The sequence below is a fragment of the Eulemur rufifrons genome, chromosome 21, assembly GCF_041146395.1.
Source record: "Eulemur rufifrons isolate Redbay chromosome 21, OSU_ERuf_1, whole genome shotgun sequence".
Taxonomy (NCBI): Eukaryota; Metazoa; Chordata; class Mammalia; order Primates; family Lemuridae; genus Eulemur; species Eulemur rufifrons.
Window position 1 is genome coordinate 6244829 of NC_091003.1, and position 18710 is coordinate 6263538.

Consider the following 18710-nt stretch of genomic DNA (forward strand, 5'->3'; position numbering starts at 1 on the left):
ACTATTATCAGTTCCTTTGCATTCTTTCAAAATGTTTTCTCATCTGATGTCACTTTTGACCAACATATTTAAAGTAAAATCCTTCCAATCTCATAAGTGGCCTTAACTACTCTGCCTCAGCAGAAGATCCCAGAGGTGGGGCCAGGTTGTTCAGCTGACCCCACAGGTATCAACATAAAAGCCGGAAATCATCAAGCCTGACCAGGACCAACTGTGGAATTTTTGGGGCCCAGAGAAAAGTAAAAATGTGAGACCTCTACTAAAAAATAATAAAGAATTTCCAAATGGCAACAGCAGAGCCTTAAACCAAGTACAGGGCTCTTCTGAGCCCAGAGCCCTGCACACTTTGCACACCCGAGAAGCCAGCTGGCTGCACATCCACCTGAGCAGGGAGGAAGGGCCTGAATCTAAACCCATTAGAAGGGTCCAGGGTCCCCTGCCATCTGTGACTTAGATTTGTTGGCTGGGGCCTGTCTCCTCCAGGAAGGAACAGTGGGGTTGAATGGAAAGCGAAGACATCAGAGTGACCCCAAAACTCAGAACTAACTGGGTGACAACTAGCTTTTTTCCTGGTGGAGCACTTGATGGGGGAAGAAAGAGTAATTACATAATGGTGCAATTATGGATGGTTTAATATAGGAGTGTATGCATCGACCATCTGTTTAAATGAGAAAAGGGTTAGGTGAGGAAGGAGTTGAAGCTTATTAGTCAGTGGGCATGCGGGTCTATACCAGAGACCTTCAGGATATATCCTCAGAGAAGGAGAAAAGAAAGGTGCTCTGACCAAAGCGGCATTGTGGGAACTCTTCCCAGCAATTTTGGTGTTGAGTATTCAGAGCCCCAGATTGGATGGGAATCTTCACAACAATCCTAAGAGGTAGGCAGTAGTGTTAATTCCATGGAACAGATGAAGAAACTGAGGCATAAGGAGGTCAAGGTCATAGATAGTAGCTTGTGGAGCTGAGTTTGTACCCAGAGTTTTGAAAAGTACTGTTCTGTTTTTATGAACATTCTTTTTCAGTTTCTTGAACACACTTGATCATATTAGTTGTTTATCTGGTGTCCAATATGGGCCAGACACTGCTAAGTGCTTGCACACATGCCATCTCTAATGCTTGTGTGCAAGTAGCGCTAAACAGCCCTATTTCACAGGAGAGGAAACCAGGCCCTAGAGGGTGGGCCTGACCCAGCCCCCACACCGGCAAGGACCAGAACCAGGATTCAGCCCCAGGTGTGAGGGCTCCACCACCCACGTTCTTTCTCTTAGCTCCACGTTGCCTTTGTAGTCACCTCTGTACCCTGAGTATTTCTACTTGGTCAGAGTGTTTTGGATTTTGTCCTGACAATTTTGAGTAGTTACACTGTCCTGTTTTCCTTTCTCAAAGATATGTGCTGAGACAGATAAACAGCTTCCTCATCTGTGACCCCCGACAACATCTTTTATGATGATGTTTACATTTGGGACTAAGAAACCTATTAATCTCATTGCCTGTTGAAAGGAAAATTCCCAAGGTCTTTTTCTTTCTTTTTTTTTGACAGCATTTTCTTTTCTTTCTTTCTTTTTTTTTTCTTTTTCTTTTTAGAAATGGGGTCTCACTATGTTGCCCAGGCCTCCTCAGCCTCCCCAGTAGTTGGGACTAGAGGCATGTGCCATTGTGCCTGGCCTGACAGCATTTTTCTACTGTCCTGTTGAATGGGAAAGAATTCAATGGATAAAGTACATCGGTGTGATTAATCCTGCTGTTTGTATCTAGATGTTCAAGGTTTGGGAGATGGAACATTCCAGTGAGCAACATGAGTAGAACACAGTTCAGAAAGGAATAACAAAGCCTCGGCAAGAGATTAGGAAGCCGTCCTAGTGGGTGAGATAATTTTGAAGTGTTACTTTTCAGTTCCCTCCCTGGTACTGTTCAAGTTTTCTTTAAAAGTAAGATTCAGATGCTTTGTTTACTTATTTCACTGGCAATCTGTTGTCAGGACAACAAGATCTGTTTGCCTAGAATAGGGTTTTCTGGTATTCTTGGAAGAAAAAACCCAAAAGCAAAGATAATTCTTACTTTCATTTTTCTAAGAAGAAAATGGTTTCCTTGAGGGGGATGGTTCATATCCTAAGAATTATAATGACAGGCAATTTGATGTTTCTGCTTTGTTCTAATTCACTTTAATAGGAAAGGCATATAAATTGATGGGGCTTTAAGCTCTGTGCTAAGTATTTTAATAGTTAGCATCATTGAGCACTCACATGCCAGGCATTGAGCTAAGATCTTTACACACGTTATTGAATTTAAACCTCATGCCAAACCTGTGAGCAAGGTACTATTATTATCCTCATTTGACAGCTGATGAAACCAAACTGGAAGAGATCAAGGCACTTGCCCAAGACCACAGAGCTGGTAACTAGGGAAACTGGGATTTGAACTAAGTCTATCTGACTCCAGAGTCACTGATTTCAACCACAATGTGGAACGCATGAAATGTTTCTGATGGGGTACCTACCTTGACCCCAGAAATTTATAGCTCTATTGGCAAGTAAAATGCACGTGTGAAAAAGGAAAGAATAAAGAAGAAATGGTGGCTGAGCATTAATATGTGGTACTGTGCTTGCTTGAGGAGATCAGAGACAGGAGAGGTCAGAGGGCCTGGGTTGCAGCATTTTAGGAAACTTCCAGGAAGAAGTGACTCTTGGGCTAGGGTTTGCATTTGTATGGGCTCTTCCTAACCCATCTTACGTAATTGGCTTTTAAGCTTACACAGCTGTATGTATATCTAAGTTTCGATTAGCTACAGTGTTCTAATCAAACATAGGCAATTTAGTAACATGATGTAAATATACAGAATTGTGTATTTTAACAAGTAACAGAAAAAGACACCAATACCTATTTTGGTTACCTTAGTAAAGCAGAGTTGTCAAACTGTTTATTGCCCATGGGCCAAATCTTTCAGAGCCTACTAAGAATGGTTTTTACATTTTTATATGGTTGAAGAAAAACCAAAATAGTAATATTTTGTGACATATGAAAATTATAGGAAATTCAACATTCAGTGTCTGTAAATAAAATTTTATTGGAACATTGCCACGTGCATTCATTTACTATTGTCTGTGGCAGAGCTAAGTAGTTGCAACAGAGCGTATGGCCCACAAAGCCTAAAATAGTTACTATCTGGCCCATTATGGAAAAAAATTTGCCTTACAGTTATAAATGCCCAAAATGCTCCCCCCAGCTCTAATACATATTTTGGGGGGAGAAAAATGTAAAAATATGGAAAAATACAGAACTATGTATCCACCATCGAGAATTGACAGTTGTTACATTTTGCCATTTGCCTCACATCCATTTCTAAGTACATTACAACGTTCCTCATCGTCGCTACTTCCTTCTTGCTGGCAGACTGTCATGAATTGAATGTGTATCCTTCCCCGTGTCCATGAACAGTTTATACTGTGTGGGATTTAAAAATACACACAAATTGTGCATCATACCATATTATACAACTTGCTCTTTGACTCAACAGTATGTTTTTGGGATTTCCTCATGTCAGTATAAGTAGATCTAACGCAGTCCTTTTAATTATTGGATGGTATTTCCATCAAATGACTGATTTTATTTATCCGTCCTCTGCTGGACATTTGGGAGGCTCCCAGGTTTTTGCTATTACCAACATATGCATGCCTATTGAGTAACATCAGAAGGGGTGGTCATTTCGTTGGATCACTCCCAATTGTTTGGGAGTGCCCCGTGCAGGCTGGGAATACCAGAGGCGCTCATCGGAAGGCGGCTGGAAATCCACCCAGTTGACAAGAGGGCTTTGAACCTTTAATTAACTTGGCGCTTGAGTCTCTTCTCAACTCTTCCCTTTTGGCTGCTTGGCAGGGTCAGCGAGACATCCCCTGGGCCACTTTCAGGCCAGATCTGGGTTGTCCGACCCCCCAGGACGGTTCAGGGAGCCCTTGAGGTCTTCTCCTTTCCCCCCTTGTCCAGTGCTGTTACCTAGCTGGGAGACCTAGCACACGACATTCTTAACGCTCCAGCAAAGCAGGGTGCCAAGACGGGGAGAATATGATGTATTTCACAAAAAGCATCTGAGTACCCGTCTGGAAGATCCAGAACTTTCAACGGGTTTCGTGCAGTTTGGTGCATACAGGTTGACCGCATATGGGAGAGGAACTCCTTCCCACAGCCTTTGGGGCCGGCCCTGAGCAAGTAAGTGCCCAGTGGGGAGGTGGCTGCGGAAGGCGGCTCCTCCGAATGGATGGTCCCCGAAATCCAGGCCGCATCCACCGCGGGGCGCCTCGTGCTGGGGCAGCTGCCCCGTGGGCGGGAGCCGGGCTGCGAGGCGGGACCCCGGGTCTCCCCGCCGGTATGGGGAACTTTCCGAGTCTCAGTCGCCCCCCTGCAGTCCCCGCATTTAGCTAAACAAAGCGAGCGCTGGGGGCGCAGCCCGCCCGCGCGAGGGTGCCGCGGCCACCGCGCGGAGAACCCCGGCAGGTGCGTGCGGGGGCAAAGTCGCAGCGCCGCCGGCCGCGGCCCCGCCGGCCGCTCCCTCCGCGCCGCCCGCGGACTCGGACCCCCGCCCGGCCGGGCCTCACTTCCCCTCCTCCGCGCCTCCTCCCCTCGCTTCTCCTTTCGCTCCGCGGCTACTTTCGTCTCTGCAGGCGCCCGCCCCTCCCCTGCGCTCCCGGGCGCGGGGCCGAGCCGGCGGGGGCGCGCGGCGGGGGCGCGCGGCTCCGCGCCCGGGTTTCCAGCGGCCGCGGCCAATCCCCGCGCAGCCCGAGGCGGCGTCGCGCCCGAACCCGGGCCGGGCGGCTCCTCCCGCCTCCGCCCCCCGCGCGCCCGCCCGGGCCGGGGAGAGGAGCGCGCGGCCGGGCGGAGCGAGCCGAGCCGAGCCGGGGGCGCAGAGCGCGGGAGGCGGCGGCGGCGGCGCGGAGCCCAGGTGAGTTGGCGTTAGCCGGGCCGGGGGCGGGGGGTGCAGCCGCCGCTGCCCCGGGCGCCCTCACCCTCTCCCTCTCGGGGCGGGGGACTGCCGCCGGGACTGCATACAAAGCCCCGAGGCTGGCCTGGGGTTCTCTTCACTGAGGGACCCCACGTGCACCGCCCCACGCCCCGCCACGTGGATGACGCGGCCCCCGGCACCCTTTCCCCAGTGTCCGTGGGCGCCCAGGGCCTCGGGGTGGCCTCTTAGGCTGGGCCGCGCCCTGTCCGGGCGGCTGGGACAGTCCTGGAGTTTGGAACCGATGTCACCGGGTTCTGGGGCTGTCCAGGATCGTGGAGGCGGCCTAAGGCCCACACCCTCGCGTTTGGCAGGTGGGGAAACCTGGAGCGCTCAGGGGAAGACAGGGCCAGCGGACTTTGAGCACCTCCACCCCGCAGCCTGCTTGTCTTAGGGCAAATCCAGGCCTTGGTGGCTTGGACACCAGGTGGCAGGACCCTATAGCAGCAGTTGTGGGGACCTGGGGGACCTCTGCCTCTCCTCAGCCTGCCCTTTGACCACCCCCACCGCTCCTCTCAGGCTTGGTTCTTTTGACCTAAATTTACCTCGGGCTTCAGCATGCTGTGAATGCAGAGAGGTGTCCGCCTGACCCTCTGGATGCTGGGCCCAGCCTCTCTCAACGCTGGGTCTTGGTGTCTGGGGTGCCACCCCATCCAGCCTTGAGCTTTTCCTGGCTTCCCCCGGCCCCTGCACTGCCTGGTTTGGGAAGCGGGGTGTTTTCACAGCTCTGCCAGCTGCCGCCTGGGCTGCTCTCACCTGGTGCTGAGGAGGTCGCACCTCAGCCCCTCTGATCTCCACAGAAGGTTGAGGTGGAGGGATGTAGCTTGGGGAGGGAGTGCATCTCAGGGCCCTCAGCAAGGGAGGGGCACCCTCGTCGGAGGTGGGACCTGCAGCATCCATCTCCCTAGAGGCAACTTTTGCCTTCCTCAGCCTGGTGTTTGGAGTCCCCACAGTCCTAGAGATAGAAACTTCACGGTGCCCCAGAGCCGTGCTGTCATTTACCACTACCCCTCCCCTGGCTCTGCCCCCAGCGGAGAGGAGGATAGCTTTATGTCCCCCTAAGCTCCTTTGTTCCTTGGAGAAGGCAGGGGCTGCAACAAGGGTAGGGCTTTGAAGGAGTTAGCCCGCCTCTTCCCAAACCACACCACAAAAACATGCAATTTCAGAATAAACAGTGTGCATGCTATGGAAATGCAGCTTTAGGGTGAGTCCCAGACCGCCCCTTCCAGATTTGCAGCTTGTAAACCCTTGCTATATAGAGAAAGCAGGCATTTGTGATGAGGGCCCACAACGTATTTTTGTAGCAAAGGATAATAGCCATCGTTTGATGAGCCCCTAACTTGGATAATAATAATGTTAACAACTAACATCTTTTGAGTTCTTGCTATGTGCCAGATCCTGCGCCATGTGTTGCATGTATCATTTACTGCTTTCCAAAACCCTACAAGTCAGCGATTTTTATCCCCATTGTAGAGATTAGGAGATTGAGGCTTACAACAATCCTGCAGTGTTGCTAGGATTTAGCCCCATTTTATAGGACTCAAAAAAGTTGAGTAACTTGCCCAGGGTCGGACAGCCAGTGCAAGTATATCAGGCCCAAGGGCCTTTGTGCTTTACCACCTGTTCTAGAGCAGGGGCCCTCACAAGGTTGCCGTCAGCTTCTTGAGGAGCCCAGATTTTTTTTTACTAAGTCAACATATGAGGATGCAGATCTAAGCAGGCTCTATAGTAATGCCAATTCTTAGGCTTGTCTTTGCCCCAGGTTGTTAGTGGGCTGCTAGCCAAATATATTCATTAATAACCATACATTTGTTCTCATTCAGGGTGGTCCCTCCCTCCTGGCAAGCATTTGGAAAAGTGTGGGGGCGACTTTCGGTTGTCAAGTGATGCTAAGCACTCCTGGCTTTTAGTTGGCAGGAGCCAGGGATGCCAAATGTCCTGTAAGCAGGCCAGTGCCACCACATGAAGAATTCCCCTGCCGTAGATGCCAGTTGTGCCTCTGTTGAGAAACACCACAAAGAAAAAGTGCTGTGGAAATGGAGGGAGCAGAGGGCAACGAGGGTTTGGAGAAATCTCTTTTGACTGGTGTGCATCTGAGAGGCTTCCTGAAGGAGTCGTTTGTGCTGAGCCTTGAAGGATGGGTCAGAGCTTGGAGACTGGATGGGAGTGGGAGCGGGAGGGGAATGGGATAGGATGAGATGACCTAGCAGAGGGAACTTTGTGCAGTAACCGGGATCGCTCCTTGTGAACATCAGCCTGGGTGGAAGATGGAGTGGCTAGCCTGCTCTCTAGGGGAAGGGCTGGGCTGGGTGGGGCAGGCCAAGCCTGTGTTCAAGACATTTTGGCTCCAGTTTTAACATGGGCCACAGAGTCAGCCTTACCCTACCATGAACTCATTTTAGGGAAGGGCTCAGATAGGCTGAGTAATTAGATCAGGGTCAATCAGGGTCACCTGCGACCTTCTTCCCTGCCCGGCACACCTTCTGGTGGCTGTGGGAAGCATATGGTTCCCATTTCCTGCCCTGATCCTGAGGATTTGGGGCAAATGCTATTTCAGATTTTCCTTTGAGTCAGAGGGCCCGGTATTGCTATTTTTCTCAGATGTTTTGCTTTCCCACCAGCTCCTCCCCTTCGGATGGGGTTAGAGAACCTGGATGTGGGGTTCCTGTCAGCCAGCTCCATGGTACTGCAGTGGCCTCACCCTCGCATCTGTGCCTCTTTCCTGGAAGTTGAGGAAATTGTATTTCCCCTTTGAAATTGACCTTTCTTCTTTCAGGCTGTGCTAGTTACCTTACTGACCTAGGCGTAGAGATTCGTAAGGTTGGCTTTGCTTTTTTTTTTTTTTTTGATTGCGGTGAAATTCACAGAATATAAACTTAATCATTACAATTCGGCAGCATTTAATACATTCATAGTGTTGGGCAACCGTTACTTCTGTCAAGTTCTAGGACATTTTTATCACTCCAGAAGGAAACCTTGTCTCCATTAAATAATCACCCTCTCTTCCAAATGCCCATCCTTGGACCCCTGGCAACCACCAATCTATTTTTTGTCTCTATGGATATTCTGAACATTTCATATAAATGGAATCATGTAACATATGACTTTTGTGTCTGGCTTCTTTCATTTGGCATAATGTTTTCAAGATTTGCCCATGTTGTAGCGTGTGTCAGTGCTTCATTCCTTTCTGTGGCCAATATTAATATTATTCCATTGTTTGGATGGACCACATTTTGTTTATCCATTCATCCACTGATGGACATTTGGGTTGTTCCTACCGTAAAGGCTTCTTATGGCTACTTTGTCCATTCCTGTGTCTCTGCAGCCCTGTGGTAAACTTCTGGGTGTAAGGCATTGTTTTGTCACTCCATTTGCAGGGAGAGGGTGACGGGAGACAGGTTTCATGAAATCACCCGGGGATCAGCTTCCTGGAACAAAGGTTTTTGGGACTCCCTTCATTGCACCCTCACCTGTGCCTGCACAAGAATTGTAGCTCCCCTTTTAAGCCTGTTGCCTCACAGGTCAACTCATGGTTCTTACAAGTGTGATTTTTCAGGGACAGTGTAGATTTTATTCAGTTCACATTCATTTCAGTCATGATGATTTGTTAAACATAGGTCCTCTTGTGATTTTATATTGGCATGTTTTGTGAAACTTTTTCCAAGTAAGTAAACCCACAAAGTAGAGAAAACCTCACCAGACAGACAGTACCATGACCCCGTGGCCACAAATGGAGTCAGCCCAGTCTCTCCTGATAGCTTTGCCAGGAATGCCCACCATGGGAGCAGAAATCGGAAGCTGAGCTAGGAGGGAGCCTAGCAGCTCCTTGTCCCCTCTCGTTTTACAGATGGGGAGAGTGGATGCAAAACAGGAGGGAGAACATGGTCTTTTTGGAACATTCACTGTGTGCTGAGCTGTGTGTCGGGCACTTTCATATAGAAGATCAACTCTGCAGCCACCCGCTATGTAGGTCCAGGTCACTCCATTTTACAGATGAGAAAATCAAGGATCCAAGATCCCCTGGGATCTGTATAGCTTCCTCATGTACCTTCGAAACCTGAGCTCTCATTCCTCCCTCGGCCGCCATCTAGCAAATGATGTCCATTTTCTTGAGCCATGGAGTCCACCTTCCCCAGGAGTTTGTGGTTTGGAAATAATGTCCAATTGGTTTTGCTCTCTGAAAAATAAGATTTGAATTATTATTCTTTTCTTTCTTCTCTGATTGGACACTTTCCTCAATAAGACCAAAATTTCAGAAAAGACATCTTTAAAATGAATTAAGTGCTATTAGGTTTCATGGGGAAGACCTCTGGCTCCTGCCTTGCCTGCCAGGGCTGTTAGTGATCAAAGTGGCAAAGGGATTATTTTAGCTGCCAGTTTTTCTAGATTCGGTCGTGTTTGTAGTATTGCTGCTGAAAATTTTTTTTTTTTTTTGGTTACGAAACATTTTAAACATAGAGAAAAGCCAAAGTTTTGTTTTGCTTTGTTTTTTGGACTGGCTTGTTTTTTGGAAAGCTGGAAGGGAGCCCAGGAGGTGACGGAAACAGGGCAGAGTGGGGCGCCCTGGCTCTGGAACCTCCGTCATTCACTCAACCCACTCTTTTTTGGGGGGTGGGTGGGTGCTGGTGACAAGCCCTGCCTGGGGAACTGAGGAACACTGGGACTTGGTCCCTGTTCCCAAAGCGCTTTCAGGTGGGTGGGTACTGTTGGGTAGCCCTCTGGAAAAGATGCACAATTCTAGCATCGTTTCCCTTTTGCGAAGGAGGGAAAGAAAATTAGAAGATTCTGTTGTGCCCCCACCCCCACCCTATCCTGAAAGCTGCTGTGCAACTATTTTTACGTTGCCTCTTTTTATCCTGGTGGCTTCTGTAAATAGTTGAGAGATGGCAGTTGCAGAGATAAAAATGCTAATTCCACCCTGGAAAGGAGAGATGGATGGTCCCCTGAGGAAATGGGGGTGGGAGTCGTGGGGAGGCCAAGGTCTTGGGCATAAGGTAGGAACCCAGTGGGTGGGGAAGGGGCATTTGAGTGGTGCCTGAGATAAGCTTCTGTTAGAGAAGTTTAAATGGGGAACCAGTGGTTTGTGGGGGCCAGGGTGTAGGAAGGAGGGCACATTCTGTTTTTTGTTCTTTAAAGATGCGTTGAGATACTGCCTTCAAGGCCTCTGGCAGAGGAAGACTTTATTTAGGTTCTTCTAAGAAAATTCTCTTGCCCTCTGGGTCCACCTGTGGGGGGCCAGGGTGGGTTCTGCAGAGCTGACTCCCAGTGCCCTTCTTGCTGGAGGGTGGCGAGGGAAGGAGATAGATTTAGCGTTACGTCCAAGAGGCAGGGAAGAGGGAGGGAAGGGGCCGTGGGTAGGCAAGGCGAGGATGCCTGTGGGTTCCGAACTGGCCCCCTGTAGCTCTGATTTGCCAAGCTGCAGGATGTTGGGGTAGGAGTCTTTTTCTTTTCATCATGAACTGAAATTGCAGTTTCTTTCCAGCCTCTTCCTTCAGTACTGTGAAAGATTGGGAGGACTTCAGAGGGGGAAGAGGAAGACTATTTCCACCTCCCATTTCCAAATACCTCCATCCCCGAAACACACAGCCATACTCACACACATCCATACTTCCTCCCTCGCTCCTCGAGGCTGGGGCCACCATGCACACCTGGCTTTAGATGGCTGCCCGCAGGAGTGGGGCTTCTTTCAGTGATGCTTCACTATGGACTTAACAGCAGCTGCCTCAGAATCTTAAGACAGTTGACGCTGGTGGGCAGCGAGACAAGGGAGCTGCTTGCTCTGTGAGCATCCAGGGCTGAGAGGGACATTGGGCTGCAGCACACGTGGATCACTTCCTGGCTGGCCAGGAACCTGCTGGGCTGCGTTGGTGAGGTCATCTCATTTCCCTGGGTCTCAGCGACTCCATCTGCAGCCTCTGTTGCGCTGATTGCCGGAGCCGTGTGAGAGTGCGCGCAAACTCTCAGGACAGACGTAAGCAAGGCTGGGAAATTATATGCAAACCCTATTTTTAATTTTGTAAAAAGTGATGCATATGGACAAGGGCTGGGGGGTGGGGAAGAGGAAAAGAGTTAAGTTAGCATGGTGGGATTAGAGGTTTGATGAATTTTGTTTTGATATAAGTTAAAGCCAGTTGAGGGGCTTGAACTTGATAATTGCTGAAGTCCTTCCTTGGCAATAGCTTCCATTTAGTGAGCATCCGCACCTGTGCCCTCCCAGAGCACTCGTTAGCTGGGTGGTCCTGGGCAGGTTACTCAGGCTCTCTGGGCCTCAGTTTCCTTGCTGGTGAAACGGGGATAATAGCAGTACTTATAACTCATAAGGTTGTTGAGACAATGAAATGAGATGATACAGGTTAGACTTGTGCCTGGCACTAAAAGAAAGCTAGCCATCGGTATGACTGCATCTACGAGGCGATTCTTGTGTTGAAAGTGCCAGTCAGTTTCTTCTCCTCTCCCTGTTCATCACCCCTTTCCTTTCCTGTCCTTGATTTTTTTTCTTTAAGATTAAAAAAAGAAAAAAAGGCTATGGAAGTGCTGATTTCTGCCTGACTGTCAAGGTGAAGGCCATCCGGGTTGCCAGGAGCCTTGCAGCTGCCTCTGGTGCTTTGGCCCGGATGAAAGCCTAAGGGTGCAGAGAACCAAACATCTGCAGGGTGCTTAGTGAAGCAGCTTTTCTGTCAATCAGCTCTGTCGTTCAAAAGCCAGGGCCCTTGATTATAAGTGATGGAAAACAACAATCACACAGAAATGTATTGGCTCATTTGGTTAAAAACTCCTGGGGTACATGAGCTTCAGGCATGGTTGGATCCAGGTGCCCAAACAGTGTCTCCAACCTCAGTTATTCCCCATCTGTTGCCTCTCCTCTCTCAGTAGACTTCATTCTGAGTCAGGATTCTCCCCAGCCCCTGATGACTCCAGGAGATATCCTCAGAGCTCTAAGTTCAACTGAAAAAGAAAGATGTTCTTTCTTTTCAACACTTCCACACAATCCCAGAATGAGACCCAGAATGGACTGACTGGGGCCACACATCTACTCTTGAATCAATCACTTGACCAGAGCAACTGATGCCCAGCTGGCCAGGCTTGAGTTATGTGCAAATCCCTGGAGCTGATGGTGGGGTCAGCTCCATGGGGCCACCTCTCACAGGAAGGGATGGGTTCCTGGACATCAGGCTGCTGTTATTAGACTAAAGGATTGTAGATTCCAGCCAGCTAAAGAAAGCTGACCTCCTGAACAGCCTTGGGATGAGTGAAATAAACAATGACTTCCAACCAGTATTTATGGAATACCAACAGTGTTCTAGAAAGTTCTAGGTCCTGGAGTTCATCAATAAACAAAATAGGCAAAACCACAACTCTCATGAATTAATCAGATTATTGTTTCTGCCCAAATCCTGTGCATTTCTTTCCTGAACACTTTGAGACACGGTGACTTCGCACTCTCTCCATCACAGGTTGAGGTCCTAGGAAGGCAGAGGTGATCCCCTTTGTGAGAGATTTGGGCCCAGCTTGGACTCTGTTCGGGATGCAATCTGTGGACGTTGCAAGGCTGTGCCTGTAATGTGTGGCCCTTCCTGAAAATCTCAGACCAGTTGTATCTCTGCCTGTTATCACCACGTGACTTTGGAGGAATCAGTAAATCTTTCTGAGCCTTCCTTTTTCTCATTGGTAAGATGAAATGGTTGGAGCAGGTGACCACTAATGTGTGCCCCTGTTAGCACTAACAGCCAGTGACTCAGATACCCGTAGTGGGGAGGTAGGGCACGGGCTGTGGGAAGAGGCGGGGCATGGCACACGCAGGCAGCCTGTCCTCAGCTCTGGGGAGGCAGTGGAGAGTGAGTGGTGAGGACTGGGGCGTGCCGGCAAGTGTCTCCCCTGCCCAGAGCGGCAGCGAGTTGATACCAGGATAGAACTCAGGACCAGTGCTATCAGAGTGTCCAGTTCTTCAAGAGAATCTGGAAATTGTGATTTTTATCTGAAATCTCCTGGCTCTGACATACTGGCATCTAATTCAAATTGTTTTAAACATGGTGCAGGCCAAGCAAAACATGTCAGGGGCCAGATGTCACCCGTGAGTCCCCATTTGCAACCTTTTTGTCCTGAGGACTGTGATGGGGACGGGGGTCTGTGGCCTCTAAATCCTGAGAGAGCTCTGCTGCTGTCAGATGAGTGGGGGCCTTTATATTTGGGGACCCAGTAGTTTTAGTGCCCCCCAACTAAAGGGTGTTTAAGGGGAGACAACTATAAGGGTTAATGTCACTGGATCTAATCAGACTGCTTAGCTGGGCCAAGGCCCTGAATCTGGAATATTCCAGCACTGCCTCAGCTATTGCAGCTGAGTCTCTCGGGCTTCCCCACCCTTCCAGCTTTGGGAAATACCTCTGAGGCTGTGGCCTCCAAGGCAGCCATCTTCTCCGCATCTCCCTTGCTGGGTGAGATGCCGTGTTGGTTTCCTAGGGCTGCCGTGACAAAGTACCACAAACTGGGTGACTTGAACAACAGAAATGTGTTGTCTCACAGTTCTGGAGGCCAGAAGTCTGAAGTCAAGGTGTTGGCAGGGTTGGTTCTTCCCCCTGAGGGCCCCGAGGGAGCATCTGCTCCAGGCCTCACTGTGGCCTCCGGTGGTGCCTGTGGGCAGCCTACGGTGCTCCTTGGCTTGTAGAAGCGTCACCCGCCTCTGCCCACGTCTTCACACAGCCTTCTGCCTGTGTGCTGTCTGTCTCTGTGTCCGAATTTCCCCTTTATAGAGGGACACCAGTCCTACTGGATTACGGGTCACCCTAATGACCTCGTTTCAACTTAATCACCTCTGTAAAGACCTGGCTCTAAATAGGGCCGCATTCTGGGGTACTGAGGGTTGAGATTCCCACGTATCTTTTTAGGGGGACATAGTTCGACTCACAGCAGGATCCAAGTGGGGTCCCTGTAGCCTTGGGCCACCCCTCTGCTCTTCTCATCAGCTTCCCATAAAGCTCTGACCCCTCTAGACACCCCCGTGCCCCTGCCTCACTCTGGCTCACAGGCTGCAGTCCCTGGACCTTCTTTCTGTTTCCTCCCTCTCCCACCTCCTTCCTGCTGCAGGGCCTCCCCAGAAGCTCTTTCCTCTGCCGGGAACAAGTGCCTGCTCCCTCAGCGCCTGCTCGCCCTGCTCCCTGCTCGCCCTAAGTGTGATTTCCCCAGGAGGGGCCTTCCTCTCCCCACTGCCTCCCTTTCGGGTCTGAGGCTGGCCCTGTATTCCCTTTTCTCACATCCTGGTTTTCTCCCATCCATACTCCCAGATTCACGTGTGGACCTACTTTTAAATGTTTGTCTCCCTCACTAGACTCGGTCCCTCGAGGGCCAAAACCATGTCTGTTTTGTTTATCTGGCACAGGATAGGTCCTCCATAAGCATTGAGCACATGAATGAATGAATTTTCCATAGGACCTCCCTGGGCCTCAGTTTCCCCATATGAGAGAGGGTGTGGCCAGTTGAGCCCTTTAGCCCAGGGAAGCCTTCGATATTCCAGGGAGAACATTGTCCCTGGCCTTGGCAGGGTGCATGGAGCTGCTTTGGGCCCCTTTTCTGTTCCTTGGTGCCCGGGTGAGGTGCCCTCAGGGGAGCCCGCACAGGGTGTGTCTCGGGTTGGGAGCACCTCCTTGGCGCACCTGCTGGCTTCTTGCTGTGCCAGAAGCAGCAGGTGGCAGCAGGAGCAGGTTGGAACTCCCCCTTCCCCGCCCCCGGGAAATGAGAAAGTGTTTCCTGCAGGCCTGTGCCACTTGGCTTCCTGGCAGAGGAAGGAGCGTTTCCCTTATCCTGGCCCAGGCCCCGGTCCATCTGCTCCAGGAAGGGCCTGTGGCTCGTGTGGAGCTGCCCTGTGAGAGGGGATGGCGGGTGGGGAGGGCTCGGGGGCTGGCCTCCTCTTGGATTTCATGGGGAAGGACCCAGGGCCGGGGGAGGAGGCTCAGGGGTGAGGACTCTTGGCATCTGTAAGACTGAAGCAGCTTTGCAGAAAAGTCCTCTGACTCTGGGCCCCCTGGAATCAGATGCTTCTCTGTCCTTCCCTCGCACAGGGCCTGCCCTGCGAGGATTAAATGATCGGGCTGAGCAGTGAGCTCTATGCTCGTTGCCTGACGAGTGCTCAGTTGGATGTTAGCTGTAGCTGCTTTTATGCTAAACTATCATCTTTTTGTACAATTTTATTCTCCTGGGGAGAGTGTTGGTAGCTTTCATCATCTTCTTATAGGGTCTGTGACCCTAAAAACATTCAGAACACTGGCCTAGACTCTGTAGCGGTCAGCGAGGGAAGAAGTCCTATCATCTGGACACACATCCCAGCGCCTGAGGCACTGAGGTCTGTGTCCCAGGGACCCCTCACTCCTGGGCCCTGGGCAGCCTGCCCCGCCAGCCCTGCCAGCCCTCGGTCCAAGCTCCGGCGTCTCTCCTCTCCTGCCTCCTCCAGACCTCAGAGGCCGAGTGGGAGGCATGGGCCAGGCGCCAGCCTGCCAAGGAGACTGATTAAAAGCAGCTTTGCTGGGGCCGGATGGCTTGGTGTCCTTGGCCTGGAGCAGAGATCGATAAGCAATTGTTTTTCTGTTGGCAAGAAAAAGAAAATTCTCCACTGAATTTCCCAGGTGCCGCCAGGCGTAGCTTTCTTTTCAGGAACCCTTGCAGCCCTGAAAGAGGTGGCTCTGGGAGGGAGGCAGGCCACACGGCCAGGGCAATGGAACACAAAGAGCAGGCTAGCTTGCTTGGACGTCAGGCCCCTCAGGAACATTCTGGAATGCAGGCTACCTACCACAGCAGGTAGTAGGCATTCCACAGGTTTTGTTGAAATAATATCTTCTGAGCATTTAACTGTGTGCCAGACATGATTCTGAGTGCTTGGCTCATATAATCCTCATGACTGTTGGGTAGGTACCCGTTTTATAGATGAGAAAACTGAGGCTTAGAGAGGCTAAGGCACTCGTCCATGGCGGTCAGGGATAAGATGAGCCCAAGCTGTCAAACTTCAGGGGCCCTGTTTTTTCTCTTCCAGGAGATAAGGATCATAAAAAGGACATGTAAAGTGATATAGCAGTTCGGGCCACAGAGAATATTGAACTTGGGTTGTACTCTTTCATTGATAGGGAAGTCAAGACAGGGACACAGAAGATTTCTTTCCCAGATACAGTAAGGAGCAGGGTAGAGGAATAGGAGACAAACCAACTGCTCCCTCCCCTGGTCTCTTGCCCCATGTGATCCCACAGTATCATATAGCCTTCTCATCCTAACCCCAGTCATGGTTAGAACTAATTCCTTTCTTTTAAAAATTCATTTTTAAAGAGTTATTGTACCCACATGGGACAGAAATAAAAGTGAATATGATGAAAAGTCTCTTCCATGGCCCCCACATTTGCAAACCAGTTATCTTCTCATGAGACCACTGCTACCATTTTCTTATGTGGCTTCCCAGAAAGATGCAATACACTTGCAGCCACGTATGCACATATGGCCTTTGACCCTATGCCAGCAGCAGGCCAGTGCGTTGTTTTTTTCCATGTAACAGTGTGTCTTGGAGCCAGTTCACATTAGGAGGTATAGAGCCACCTCTGTTAAACTAAACACGTGGTCGTCTTCTGGGATAGCTGTACCTTATTTTATTTACTCATTCCCCCATGGAAGGTCATTTCAAACCATACTGCCAAAATAATCTTGTACATACATCATTTTCTATAAGTGTGAGGTTGTCCAAAGGGTAAATACTCAGGTGTGCATTTAGGATTTTGTCAGATACCAGCGAATTTCCCTCCATGAGGGTGGTACCATTTCATAACTCCGCTTCCCCAGAGCCTCACCAGAATATGCTGTTATTAAATTTTTGTCTTTACTAATCTGATAGATGAAAAAAAATGGTATTTCATCATTGTAGTTTTATTAATACTTTCTTAATTTTGGTAAAATATACATGAAATTTGCCATTTCAACCATTTTTAGGTGCACAATTCAGTGGCATTTAGTACATTCACACTGTTGTGCAGCTACCACCTCTACCTAGTTCCCAAACATTTTCATCACCCCAAAAGGAAACTCCATACCCTTTAAACAATAAACTCCCCATTTCCCTTCCCCTCCGCACCTGGTAACCTCTATTCTACTTTTTTTTTTTACTCTCTAAGTTTGACTACTGTAGGTACCTCATATAAGTGAAATCATACAATATTTGTCTTTTAGTATCTGACTTGTTTCACTTAGCATAATGTCTTCAAGATGCGTCCATGTCATGCCATGAGTTGGAATTTCCTTCCTTTCTATGGCTGTACAACGTTTCGCTTATCTGTTCATCTGCTGAGGGACACTTGGGTTGTTTCTACCTTCTGGCTATTGCAGATAATATTGCTGTGAACATGGGTGTACAGGTATCTGTTGGAATCCTTGCTTTCAATTCTTTTGGGCATACCTAGGAGGGGAATTGCTGGTTACATGGTAATTCTACGTTTAACTTTTTGAGGAACCACCAAGCTGTTTCATTGTAGTTTGGATTTGCACTTCTCTTCCTATAAATGACACTGAGCGTCTTGTCACACGAATGGATTCTTTGTTCTTTTACCATAAACTCCATGTTCATAAATCAGGCCCGTGTCAGGGCTGAGATGTCGTGGTTGTTTCTGTAATGCCTTCTCCACTGGGCTTTCCCTGCCACGTTGCCAGATGTAGTAGATGTTCCATCAGTACTTCTGGAATGGCTGTTCCAAGAAGGCTGAGTGGCTTTTCTCTGCCTCTCAGCAGGGTCCTCCAGGGAGCTCTGGCTCTCTGCTGCTGTCTGCACCTTCCTCTCTATCCCCCATACCACCCAGTGTCATCAGGAGATAAGGTTTCATTCATTCATAAAATCTCTGCTGAGCACCTACTGTTTTTCTGGATCCAGAGAGGCCTTTTGTGATGTGGGTGATTGACACAAGTGGCCACTGTCCACAGATGGACGTCTGTGGATGTAGTCAGTGAATTCCAGCGGTACCTGTGACATTTGTCCAGTGGAATTTGTCAAACATGTGAACCAAAGGTTAACATTCTGTGCCAGAGACGGAGGGAATTGACAGCCTAAGGAAATGTGTCAATCTTTGTTTTAAAAATTGAGATAAAGGCTGGGCGTGGTGGCTCACAGCTGTCATCCCAGCTGGAGGCTGAGGCAGGAGGATCATGTGAAGTCAGGAGTTCAAGACCAGCCTGGGCAGCATAGCAAGATCCCATCTCTACAATCCCATCTCTAAAATTTTTAAAAAATTGAGATAAAAGTACACATAACATAAAATTGACCATTTTAAAGTGTATAGTTCAGTGGCATTTAGTACATTCACAACGTTTTGCAGCCATCACTTCTATCTAGTTTCAAAACATTTTCAACACCCCAAAAGGACACCCCCTACCCATTAAGCAGTCACTCCTCATCCCCTCCACTGTCCCCCCTGGTCCTAGGCAACCACTAATCTACTTTCTGTCTCTATGGATTTACCTATTCTAGAAATTTCATGTAAATAGAATCATACATCTGTGACCTCTTGTGACTGGCTTCTTTTACTTAGCGTGATATTTTCAAGGTTCATCCACATTGTAGCGTGTGTCAATCTTTCGTTCGTTTTTATAGCTGAGTAATTTTGCATTGTGTGGATAGACCACGTTTTGTTTATACATTCATCCATTAGTGGATACATGCGTTGTTTCATCCTGTAGCTATCATGAATAGTGCTGTCTGGGCATATACT

The 18710-nt window shown here is 49.3% G+C and overlaps 1 protein-coding gene across 7 annotated transcripts in view; it reads left to right on the forward strand.

Annotated features, from left to right (window-relative positions):
• Positions 1 to 4837: 4837 nt before the first annotated feature.
• CAMKK2 (calcium/calmodulin dependent protein kinase kinase 2) overlaps positions 4838 to 18710 on the forward strand; it is a 49559-nt gene continuing 35686 nt past the window's right edge. For all 7 annotated transcript variants that reach the window (XM_069497344.1, XM_069497348.1, XM_069497347.1 and 4 more), the window contains exon 1: positions 4838 to 4932. The gene's annotated coding sequence lies outside the window, so the exon portion shown is untranslated. The remainder of the gene's footprint in view (positions 4933 to 18710) is intronic.